Here is a 12,588-nt window from a genome sequence, read left to right on the forward strand (position 1 = left end):
GTATATTTAAGCATACCATAAAATGAATCGTGTTTCAGTGAAGGCTTTAGAATATGATATATTATATGAGTATCTGAGCTTAGCAGTTTCAAGCGCTTTAAGCTTTAAATTTAGAATATTGAGGTGACATGCGCGAATTTATGCTATAATAATATAACATAAAAATACTATCAATATCTTTATACCAATACGAGTGCCCTTGACATCTGTAACGATTTACGGTTCGCTTACGTGACGAATGTACAGGGTTGATGGATGTCACCCCTAGTCTGCGACTCGGTGACGCTCATAAATTACACGGCATCATATATTTCAGTTTTTTTATAGTGATATATTGCTCTAATAAATTAAAAAAAAACTATTTTTAATTATTTTGTAATAGAGAAAATGTATTAATTTGAAAATAGTATATTTATTAATTTAAAGTAATAAATTCTTAGTATGTTGAATAAAACATAAAACTATGCCTTATAATTAATTATAATTACTCAGTCAGTTAGTTAGTGACTGCGATTTCATGTACATACTTAAATTGTGTTTATAATTCATCTCGTGCTCGTCGGTAAAGGCAAATATCGTGAGGTAATCTCTGTGTCTGATAAGCTCTTAGCATATGTATCTAAGTTGAAAATGTTAAAAATATTTTGTATGTAGCAATAAGAGTCTAAAAATATAAGTAATACAATATATAATCTTTTAAGCCTATAACAAACACAAATGTTCAAATGTAAGTAAATAGTACAAAAATCCATTTTATGATAATATTAATATAATTCCAATATTATAAAGAGGTAAAACACTTGTACCATTACTGCGGTCGAAGAATGAATTATTTTTGCTCCAAGGTTTAACAGCTGCTTTCTTAAAACTATGACTTGTGATTTAGTCACAGTAAGGTACGAACAGTGTAGATTCCTTAATCGAGGTAGTCTCGACACGCTCCCGCAGTTTTTTTCTGCTACATGACACTCTCGCAGAAAGAGACCATCTCTATTCCATTAGCATGTTTAACGCCATGCTCGGCAGTGATAAACCTTATCAAGGGTCCGTTGCACTGTGTCCAATGGCGCACCACATCTGCGATAGGAGGGTAAAACCTCAGGTCTCGCTATCTTGTGTATACACTCTCCGAAACAGCCATGTCCGATAACATGAGTGTGCCACCTTTTCTCGCTACTCAATGACACAAGTGGGGCATACCATCCACTGTCACCGGGCCTGCTGATGAGGACCCCAGGTCCTCCTCCTATCTATAAATCAGGGCTAAAGTCCTGACTCGCCCTACCTCCGCAGACCTTGGACGATCAGCATATAATATGTACCAAAAAATACATTATTATAATTTAAACGGGTGGAGATTACTGTACTGGCGGTTACCTATTGTTTTAAGCGAATTATTTTATCTTAAAGTATTTTATTTTATTAATAATTACATATACATAAAATAAAACGTCAGGACAGGTAGCACAGTATAAGTGAACATACTTTTCCTATAGATAAATGTCTAATAAAATCCAGTTATAAAATATCTCTTCGGGATAGCCTAGTAATATCGTTGAAACGAGAAATCCTTTTGCGTAATGTACGTTAAAATGCAAATCGAATCTATTTTCATATGGAAAATATTTGCGTACGGAAAGTCTAAAATAAGCTTACCGGAAATAAGAAATTGCCTTCGATATGTCGATATTACTTAATGTACCGCAGAATTGGGTTATTTGTTGGATGAAAAATACTTATTACTCGTACAATCTCAAATAAAATTCATGGACTCGACGTTCTATTCTGCGTACGAATACGTTTTTACTATTAACTCACACAGTGACAATGTAAGAGCTATACTTAGACTCGCGTCCCATTTTCCCTGTTTTAATTCATTTTATTACATTGACTTTGAAATACTATGTAAATTCGTAATTTCTCGGAGCGTGAAATACTTAATCTTTCTTAATACGTGCTTGGCAAAGAATTAGATTTCCAATAAAGCCTTTGAGTCGCTAGTGTCACAAAGGAAATACCCCTGCAGTGTCGAAATCAGACACGGTCGGTCGTTGTAAAGCCTGTAGCCAAGCTTCGGCTGAGGAGTTGTCTCGCTAAGAAGCAATGTCAATTATCGGTATGTCCTCTACTTTCTATTACTGTATTGGTTTGTTATTTATAGTTTCACTATCGAATAAACACTAAATATTTTAATTACACTAGCGGTAAATTGTAGTCGTTTGTCTTGCAAATAACAATCTGATTGTGTATAAATATCAATATATAAAAAAGTAAAAAATAAATGAATGAAAACGAAATAAAAACAGGGATCATGATAAAGTACTCATGTACTTTAAATGTAGGATTTTTTTTTCAATTTCGTCATTAACAATAGTTACAAATCATACGTAGGCTTTATGGTATATTTTTGTGTATTGTATTAGTTGAAATTAGATATTGGAGTTAAAAATGTAACACGCAATATTATATTATGAACATTAAACCTCTTTGGAAGATATTTTCGTCACCTTAGTCATTTAAATACTTTTTGTAACTAAATAAAAAAACCTGAGAGTACGAAATTTTTAGTAACCCGCTAATTACATGGTAAATATTAAACAATCTTAAATATAATTTTGTTTTACATAACGAAACTTTAACAATTCATGGTAAAAAAAAACATTTAAAATAACATTAAAATAGTGTTGATTGGTTTAAAATTACACATTTTTAAAGGAAAAGGTGATCAATAATTTTCGGGTATACTATCGTCATCTGTCATTTGATTAATTTTTGCCTCGTTTGCGAAATATTAAACTTCAGAGAGATTTGAAATGTGTTCCCCTCTCCTTTAATTTTACTAACGATAGAAAATGCTTTTATTAAAAATTCCACAGTGTTATTCCACATTTTTACTCTTTCTATTTCGTTATATTAATTGTTAAATTTCTGTCTATATAAAATTTACTTAACTTATTAATTATATATTTTAAAAATGCTTACTTACTAATAATATGCCTTCTTTTTTTATTTCTAGAAGATTTACGTGGAAATGTTGCTAGGATTCTTGTCGTCATTCCAAACGGCCATGCTTTGTACATCAACTATTTTTAATTTTTATTTGTGTATAATTAAGTCTTTAATCTTAATAATTCCTATGGAAACAAATATTTGCTACATATTACAAGATTATTTTGTAATAAATAAATTTAAAAATAAGGTATTTGGTAAATATATTTTTGTTAATTACCCAGAACAGTAACATTTTTCTGATCTTAATGTAAAATTATTAATTAACAAAGCGCCTATTAGATTAGTTCTAATAGAAGTAAAAAAGCAACATGCTTTAAATGCTAAGAATATTTGGAGTTTATTCTACAACGACATTGAAGATAGTGCAGTTTTTTTATGTAATTTTTTTAATGATTTTTTTATTGTTTTGGGTGCGTCGCTAGCTTTTAAGGAAGGAATGTTTGATGGATGTATTCTATTTTTTTCTTTTATTACTTATTAGTTATAAACTGACTTGAAGAAGAAGGAGAATATCAATTAACTGCTATTTTTTATGTGTGTTCATAAATATCTTCTTATTCGAATAGTAATATTGTGTATATAGTAATAGTAATTCCATGGTCTGGTGCAGAAGAGCAGATTTTATACAATGACCCTTAATTTTTTTAATCATAATCATAAAAACAATGAACAGATGTTGGTTGTTTTATAGAATGTCTTTGTGCTTAATATTGGTCTTAGTAATGCTAAGCCGTTTTACCGCAAATTTATAATTTTAAATGATTTGGCAAATGTTCATATTTATACATTTTACTTAAAAATTACTTTGATCCTTGTAACACTGGACCACAACATCTGAAGAATAAAGAAAGAAAATATCTGAGTCCATAGTGGAATAAACACACGAAACTAGTGAACTTGTCAATTAGTTTGTGTAAAAATATATTCGCCTATTGAGAATCGATTTGAATGATACTCATTTTATTGAATTATAATTTGAATACTATGTTTTTAATATAAAAAAAAAAACTGCTTGTCAAAATAGCATCTATGTTATATCCATCTTATTTAAACAGCATTATTAGAAGGAATCTATATTGTATACAATAAAAACAATGTACACGAAATATTTGCAATTCTTATTCAAGTTTTTTGTATCTAATCAGATTTGTCTTGCCGTTGGCTAATACGTACTGCAGTTGCTTTCTATTTCTTAAGTATTTTCAGAAAAAATATTTAAAAAAAAAATTGCAACTACTGCAGTCTAAGTTTATGAGTTGGGTCACATCCTAACGTATAGTTAGGAAATTTTAAGAGTAACAATTGCGGGATCAGAGCTTTGTCGCAACGAACGAACCATTGTTCCGCGCTACAAGTTTTTAGAATTGTCTATTGTTGGAGGTAATGAATGACTTTTCACGGAAACTACTGTCTCAACACAGATATATGTTTATTTCGTTCTTATTTAACCTTATTTGTGATTATTGGACGTGCCTGTCTTTATTGATATACTTCAATACACACATACTCTGTAATTGCCCAATTGCTGGGATAATACAGTTTTTTTCGTCGAGGAGAAGGTATTATGCCACTACGCTGTTTCAATGCGGGTGAATACACACGTGGCAGATTAACTTTCGACGTACGCCAGTTTTTTCACGATGTTTTCTTAAACCATCGACCACGAGATTTATAATTATAAAGCACATAGCGGTACTTTTCCGTTTGTAACCGCATTCATCGGATAAGATTCACGTGTTTTACCTACCTCAGTTTCACGCACTTAGCTCACATAATTTATTTGAAGAATTATATAATATTTGTAAACATATGTTACTACGTATCAGTGTTAAAAAGTTATTGTAGGTTCATATTTATCCACAATATTTATTTAATATTAATTTAAGAGTTTCATATAATTAGAAAATCGGGAAAGTGCGAGTCGGGCTTGCAGACTGAGGGTTCTGTACTATCAGACAGATGAATAAATAGACGCTGATATAACAACAAATCATCGCAAAGATATCGCTTCTTTCTTATTTTATGATGCGAAGCTCACTTTGCGAATGTACGGGAAATGTGATATAATCGCCCATATCTTTGTTGGTTTCTTTGTTGCCTAGACTTAGAGGTTTTCTCAGCTCTATGTGTATTAATTTCAACTTTATACCAACGAGTCCAACCAAAGAGTCTCGACAGCAGACAGACAGACGGACAACGAAGTGATCTTAAATATTTCCTTTTTCCTTTATAATTACGGAACCCTAAAAGTCTTCATTTACCTTCATAGTTGAAATAAATAACCAGAAGTATACTTATTGTAAGACTCTTATAAGAACTGTAAAACCATTATTTTACAAAATTTAATTTAAATTTACCATCTGTTTGGAGTGATTCTTTCATTTCATACAAGTAACTCACCAGTTATTTTTTTACATCAATTAATTATGTACGTACCTATATGTTGTATTAATTATATAAACAGAAATGGATATTTGTTTTAATTCATCTCTGCCTATAGGAAAATCTTCAGCCGTTATTTTTTTGCAGATGCCTATGATCTCTACAATAGTCATATTTTATTCGAAATTTCAATTCACTATACAATTCAATACACGTTCAAGATTCGTACTCGTTATACGTTACGTTATACGTTATACGTTTTATTAATATTATTAATATGTTTTCCAATGTTGCATCATTTCTTCTAAATTTTAAAGTCATGCCTTGCTTATTTTATTTCGAGCGTTTTCTGTACTATAATTTAGACGTGAATTACTGCACATTTAAAAAATAAAATATTTATATTATAAATATAGAGATAATTAATGTTTGATATTATTATGAATTATTTCGTTTAGTCTATTTTCAAATTAAATTTAATAAAAAACGTTCAATACATATTCAACTTAAATCTGCTACTTATTTTAAAACTAATATTCTATCATAAAAATCTATCAAGTAACATATTTTACATATGACAATAAAACTGTGGAAAATAACTAAAATTTAAATAAACGTAGTAATAAGCGTATGCAGTTTATTTGTATATAAATCAAATTATTTGTAGGAGTATGCTGTGGTCACTTGTGAAGTAATTAATTGCAAATTGTGGTAATTGCCTGCCTCTGTCTGGCGGCACGCTCTGGCCGCCTCGTCGACGTGGCGGGCTTCGGCACTCTACGCCGTTGTCACAAGCTCACCGCAATAATTGCGGTCATTTGTTTACTAAATCCAGCTTTGGCAAAATCGTAGGTATTATAAGTTACGTTACACAATTTTTTATTCGCAAAAAAGCGGTAAGCGACGATTTTTAAATTTTAATTAAATTTAAATGACTAATACTAATTTTAACAAATTTAAATAATTAAAAAATTGAATTATTACAAACGCCAATCATCAATTTTATTTATGCTATTGTTGTATTTTAGTTTGAAGTGTGAGAGAATCAGTATAATTTAAGATTAAAAAAGCTTTAAAATAAAATAAATATTCTTTTCTAACATACTTATCTGCTCTATTTTTATTTTATTTGTAAAAGAACAGCTACGACATACAAAGCTTTTACAAATTAAATGTAATAATACTAATAACATCTAAATATACATGTCACTTACAAGTAGCGCATTGTTATAATAGAAATCAGCTTAAAAAAAAATGGCATCATCATCACAATCAAAATAATTAAAAAACAAAATTAATAATGCATTTTATCGTAGAGGTACGTTAAATACATAGAGATTGTGATGTTCAGTGGATAGCCGTGGTAAACCACTAGCTTATCTGATTTATTTTGCATAATCATAATTAATTATATTATTGTATAATCATCAATTAAATATAAAATATTTTAAATAATAACACAAAATATCACAGAGCATAATACACGGTACGAAAGCTTACTAATACAAGTATCCTATAAAAGCGTGCAGGTCAGTAAGATGAAAGCATGCGAAGCACGTCTTGTAGCTCGAATCTCACGTGGCTGGTTGCCTTCTCAGCGCAGTTTCAGAATGTTGCTTGTATACGTGTCCTTTGTGAGATTGTTGCTTAACTGCCTGCCGCTGGGGTATACACGAAGACGTTTGTAACTTCGTTTCACTTCTCCCTTTTGACATTGCCTTATTATGTATGTGCTATTACAACAGGAGTTACTCGCTTTTGATATGTTCATGTGTGTATTCATAACGCACTGAGCGTGTCAAAATGAAAATGAAGTGACGGGTTCCTTTTCTAGGTGATTTTATTGAATATAATTAGTATTTTATTCCGACATTGTTTAATTAAATATAACGGAATAACAAAATAATTGGTATGCCTCAAGCATTATTTCAAACACATTCAAAGTTATACTAAATTACAAACGTAAATAATATTTTTTATTAGCGAGTAATATTAAATATTAATATTGTTTATGAGCCGAGATGGCCCAGTGGTTAGAATGCGTGCATCTTAACCGATAATTTCAGGTTCAAACCCAAGCAAGCACCACTGAATATTAATGTGCTTAGTTTGTGTTTATAATACAACTCGTCGGTGAAGGAAAACATCGTGAGGAAACCTGCATGTGTCAAATTTCAACGAAATCCTGCCACATGTTTATTCCACCAACCCGTATTGGAGCAGCGTGGTGGAATATGCTCCAAACCTTCTCCTCAAAGGGAGAGGAGGCCTTAGCCCAGTAGTGGGAAATTTACAGGCTGCTAATGTAATAGTTTGTTACAATATTAATATTTAACAATTTACAGTGTTTTGCATTAGCTTAACAAAATTACTAACCCTTCTAATTATCGTAAAAAATTACTTTTTTATCGGTTTCATCTAAGATTTAAACCCAGAACCTCGGGGTTAGCAGTCCTATAAGCTAGCAACTAGACGAACGAGGCAGTTAAAATCAATAAAGCCATTATTTATTAACACACTACAGAGTAATTGATATAACGTCATAATCAAATTAATAGTGTCACGACATAAAAGCTCACTACTTTATTATGGCAGTATAAAATTTCAATATTCATTTTACTTTACTCTTTACATTTTTAATGTGAAATGGAGAACGGTGACGCTTTTCGCCATACCATTAAATGAACAGCACTTGAGCCCACAGTTCACCGGCTCCAGTACTATCAGTTGCTACGCATATAATTTGCTTCGCCTTTATACCGCGATTACAGTCACGTTTAGGCACAAATAATTAAATATAACTCATATACCCTCTTATTTTGTTAAGTTAAAATGTTATAATTATATATTTTTACGGATGTAAAATAAAGACGGTTATAAATTTCTTAAAGGTATTTCGTCATAATTATGAAAATATAAAAATGTTGTTTGTCTTTTTAAAAAATCAGTTTGTCCATATCTCGCATTACAAAGCTTTAAAGCGCTGTATAGCAATATTATCGAAGCGTTGATCTCCTATTGCTTTTAACATATAATAATAAACGACACATACTAAGCGATAATGGCGAGTGTGGTGGTGGTGGTGGTGACCTACAAATGCTAGAAATATAATGAATATGCTTTAATGTTCTTAAAAAAGAGTAAAAAGTAAAAATAATCTTAGGGAGCGATTTCTTGGAGAGAAACTGAGGATAAAGAAATTGGTAAAGCTTAGTGAATACGGCAGTATTCTTAAATTACACAAACAGATGAGCAATACGTATCACATTTATCTTACATTTCATTGTTTGCGTACGTTATCATCATACGGTTCATATTGATCTCGTTTTCATAATACAAGGCACAGGTACAACAGAATAATAGAATCACTGATATTCCCCCGTATTATTTCCCTCGGGCCATCAGGCCATTTTCGCTTCGCACGGGATTCTTTTAGTTATATTAAGGTTACCTTTTATCAATATTTTACGATAAACCTATCGGTGACCTCCTTCTGTAAACATATGAAATTGTTTCCAACCGCAGGTAACTGGCTGTGTGTAGCTTTAATGAGGGTTTAATATTATATTATAAACGATATGTATTGCTGAAGCCTTTCCAAGAAATCAACCAGTAATATACCAAGAAAGGGGTTTGCTAACATCCTATTATAACACATTATATGTATAAACCTTTTTTAAATATTATACTTTCTTATTCGATATCAGAGATATCTATTGAAACGTATGAATTATTCAAACACAGTGTTGCGTGAAAGAGTCTCAAAGGGAAGACGAACTCGTGTTACGAGTATAGTTCAAAGTTGTCTGCAACGTCATACCTTTCCATTACAGCATAAAATTCACTTTAAAATCCCCGATATATAAGAATCAATAGTCGTTGGAGCTCAGTACTTAGTGTGAAATCAAAAATAAATGTAATATTTCTTTTATATTTGCTTATATTATATATCAACTGGTATGAAAATATGAATGAATTTTTGAAATTCGTCAATTTCGACGATAGCTTCTTTATGAACGAATTTAAATAAATCATTTTTATTACTATAAACAAATAGAAATGCTTAGCTTATGACTCCGTTCTTTTTAGGGTTCCGTAGAACAAAGGGTAAAACGGACCCGATTACTATGACTCAACGGTCCGCCCGTCTGTCTCTCCGTCTGTCACCAGACTGTATCTCATGAACCGTTATAGTTAGATATTTCGAAATTTTTACAGATGTTGTATTGCTGTTGCCGCAATAATAACAAATACTAAAAAACGGATTAAGATAAATATTTAATGGCGCTCCCATACAACAGACATGGTTTTTTTTACCATTTTCATAGAAAATGGTACGGGACCCTTTGTGTGCGAGTCCTACTCCCACTTGGCTGGTTTTTATTTAAAATTTGCCAGTCAGTCATTAGACTGAATAATTGCACATTCACAGAATATAATATTTTAATAGCTGTAGCGGACCGGGGTCGTCAAAGGTTTCTCTCTCTTCGTTGTTTTAAATAGCATATAGACGTAATCCTAATAGTAACAGTTTTAATTTTATTAAAATATACATTAAATGTTTCGATATGTACGACTTTATTTTATTATCTGTGCTTATTTTCCTTTGTCTTTTTCTATCGATACGATGGAATTAAACATAAAACAACATTGTATCGGTTATCGAAACTTTTATTGTATTACTCAAATTGACATACATTTTTATTAAAGTTCAATTAATACGGCTATCTACTAGAACTATAAATATTCGTAATCGTATGTTTTGAAAATCAGTTGATCACGCTTCAACTTTCAATTGCAACGCAGTCGTATCAGATTGTCCTTTTTAGTTATAGTATCAGCCTCTAAATGTCCTTTTACTGGGCTAAGGAATCTCCACCTCTTCAGAGAGCTTGTAGTCGTCACCACCCTGCCACCTCCCACGCAGTTTGGTGGAAAACCATATGACAGAACTTCATTCGACTTTTAACAATTATTAGTTATATAGCTATATTTTTTTAATTTCATTATATATTTACACAATATATAAAAAACGACGGTCAATTAGTTCAATCAACATTGTAATTTATTTCAAAGTTACGTATCATTTTTTTTGCCAAAACATTATTTTATCAATTAGTGTAAAAAACATTTAGTAGTTTTTTATGTATAACAATATATGATTATTACTACAGGCAGTTATCTTAATTACGTAACAAATGACGGTTAAATGTTTTTGTTCAGATATAAATATAAGAAGTTTTACATAATGGCCAGTTGATCAGATATGTGATAATAAATTAAATAAAGAGATTAGCAGCTTATAAACAATATAATTAAGCACTATCTTAACGATAATAGCATTTTCGGACTTCAAACGGCAATAGTTAAACTCAAAATCTATATTAAATACGTCCAAAAGCTAACACATATTTGATCAAAACTTTACACTCGGTTCTAAAAGATAAACCTGAGACCTGAGAAGACCTGATAGAAGAAGATCGGTTAAAGAAGTAGGAAACAAAAAATGATATGTTCACGAACAAACCGTTTAATGACAGAAGCAGTTTTTATGTGTTGTAACGACTCTATTCTGTCTTATTATCCTCGTAATGAGTTTATTAATTCGTTGTAATAATGTTACATGCATCTCAATTCATAATAATATTTCTCGAATGTTCACAAACTTCTTATAAAAGCTAGATGCATTTTTTGTTTGATTTTAATAATAATTATGCAAAATTAAAAAAATACATTAATTATATTAGAAATAGAATTACATAACATCTATGATTGTGTAGTGAAAATCGATAGTATCAACAAATAATGTATAAAGTATAAAGTTAACGAAAGTAATTATTCGATATTGTTTCATAAAGGGCATGTATTCATATCTTTATTCTATGCGCAATAAAATGCTTGAAAGATAATTGATTATTGATATCTGATATCCTAACTATCAGAAATATAAATTTTATTTTGTATGAGATCATTATAAAATATTAAACGAGGAGATTTCTCGTAAAATAATCACAATCCAACCTTAATACTACTGTAATACAGACTATACGAGTACAGAGGTTGATGCGATTCATCCTTAAAACGAGTAAATTGTAATATTAGCATTAGCATTAGCAGCCCGTAAATGTCCCACTGCTGGGATAAAGGCCTCCTCTCCCTTTGAGGAGAAGGTTTGGAGCATATTCCACCACGCTGCTCCAATGCGGAATACACATGTGGCAGAATTTCGTTGAAATTAGACACATGCAGGTTTCCTCACGATGTTTTCCTTCACCGCCGAGCATGAGATGAATTATAAACACAAATTAAGCACATGAAATTTCAGTGGTGCCTGCCTGGGTTTGAACCCGAAGTCATCGGTTAAGATGCACGCGTTCTAGCCACTGGGCCATCTCGGCTCTAATTGTAACATAGCTCAACGTATTGTATATGGATAAGACACATTTGTAAGATTTGCATTGTAAATAAATTAAAAAACTAAATGCGTCCGACAGAAGTGATAATTTAAACTGATCTAAGTTGAACTATTTAATATTGAAATTGTTTAACTTGAGAATAACTTAGGGTATTACTTAAATTTTATGTATATTATTATGATTTATGATAATGTAAGGAATGATTACTTACCAATACAATCTTTTATTAATTATGAAATATAATTTATTCCTAGTTACAATTTTTGAATATGTACATTATGTTTTGTGTATGTACATTATTAGTATCATTATTGTCTGCCTACTGCTGCCGTATGCGTAAGAGAAAGGCAAGCCAGACATACTGGCGCCATAACGCGTTACGTAACGAAGCGGCTTACCTTCCCATAAGAAGTTATCACTTCAAATAAATCGTTCATTAATATTTATGTAATATAATGAATATAAAATAATAGCTGAGCTTCTGATAAAATAATTTTGAACCGATTGAAATTTTACGTTGAATTAATATGAAAGTAATGGAACGATAAGATATTTGTAGACGAAAATATAATCCGACACCGTAAAGATGTTCATTTCATTCATAGTAATCATATGTAACGTAAAACTCGTTATAAAGTTAATGAAATAACGAAACCACAATATGTTGTTGTTAGTGTGATAATCACGACGACGCTATGTCAGACAAGATAGTCAATTATCGCAATTTGCAATTAATTAAGCCTCAAGTGACCACAATGCGATTCTATGCCACTAATTA

This window comes from Vanessa atalanta, chromosome 1 (genome assembly GCF_905147765.1).
Source record: "Vanessa atalanta chromosome 1, ilVanAtal1.2, whole genome shotgun sequence".
NCBI classification, from domain to species: domain Eukaryota; kingdom Metazoa; phylum Arthropoda; class Insecta; order Lepidoptera; family Nymphalidae; genus Vanessa; species Vanessa atalanta.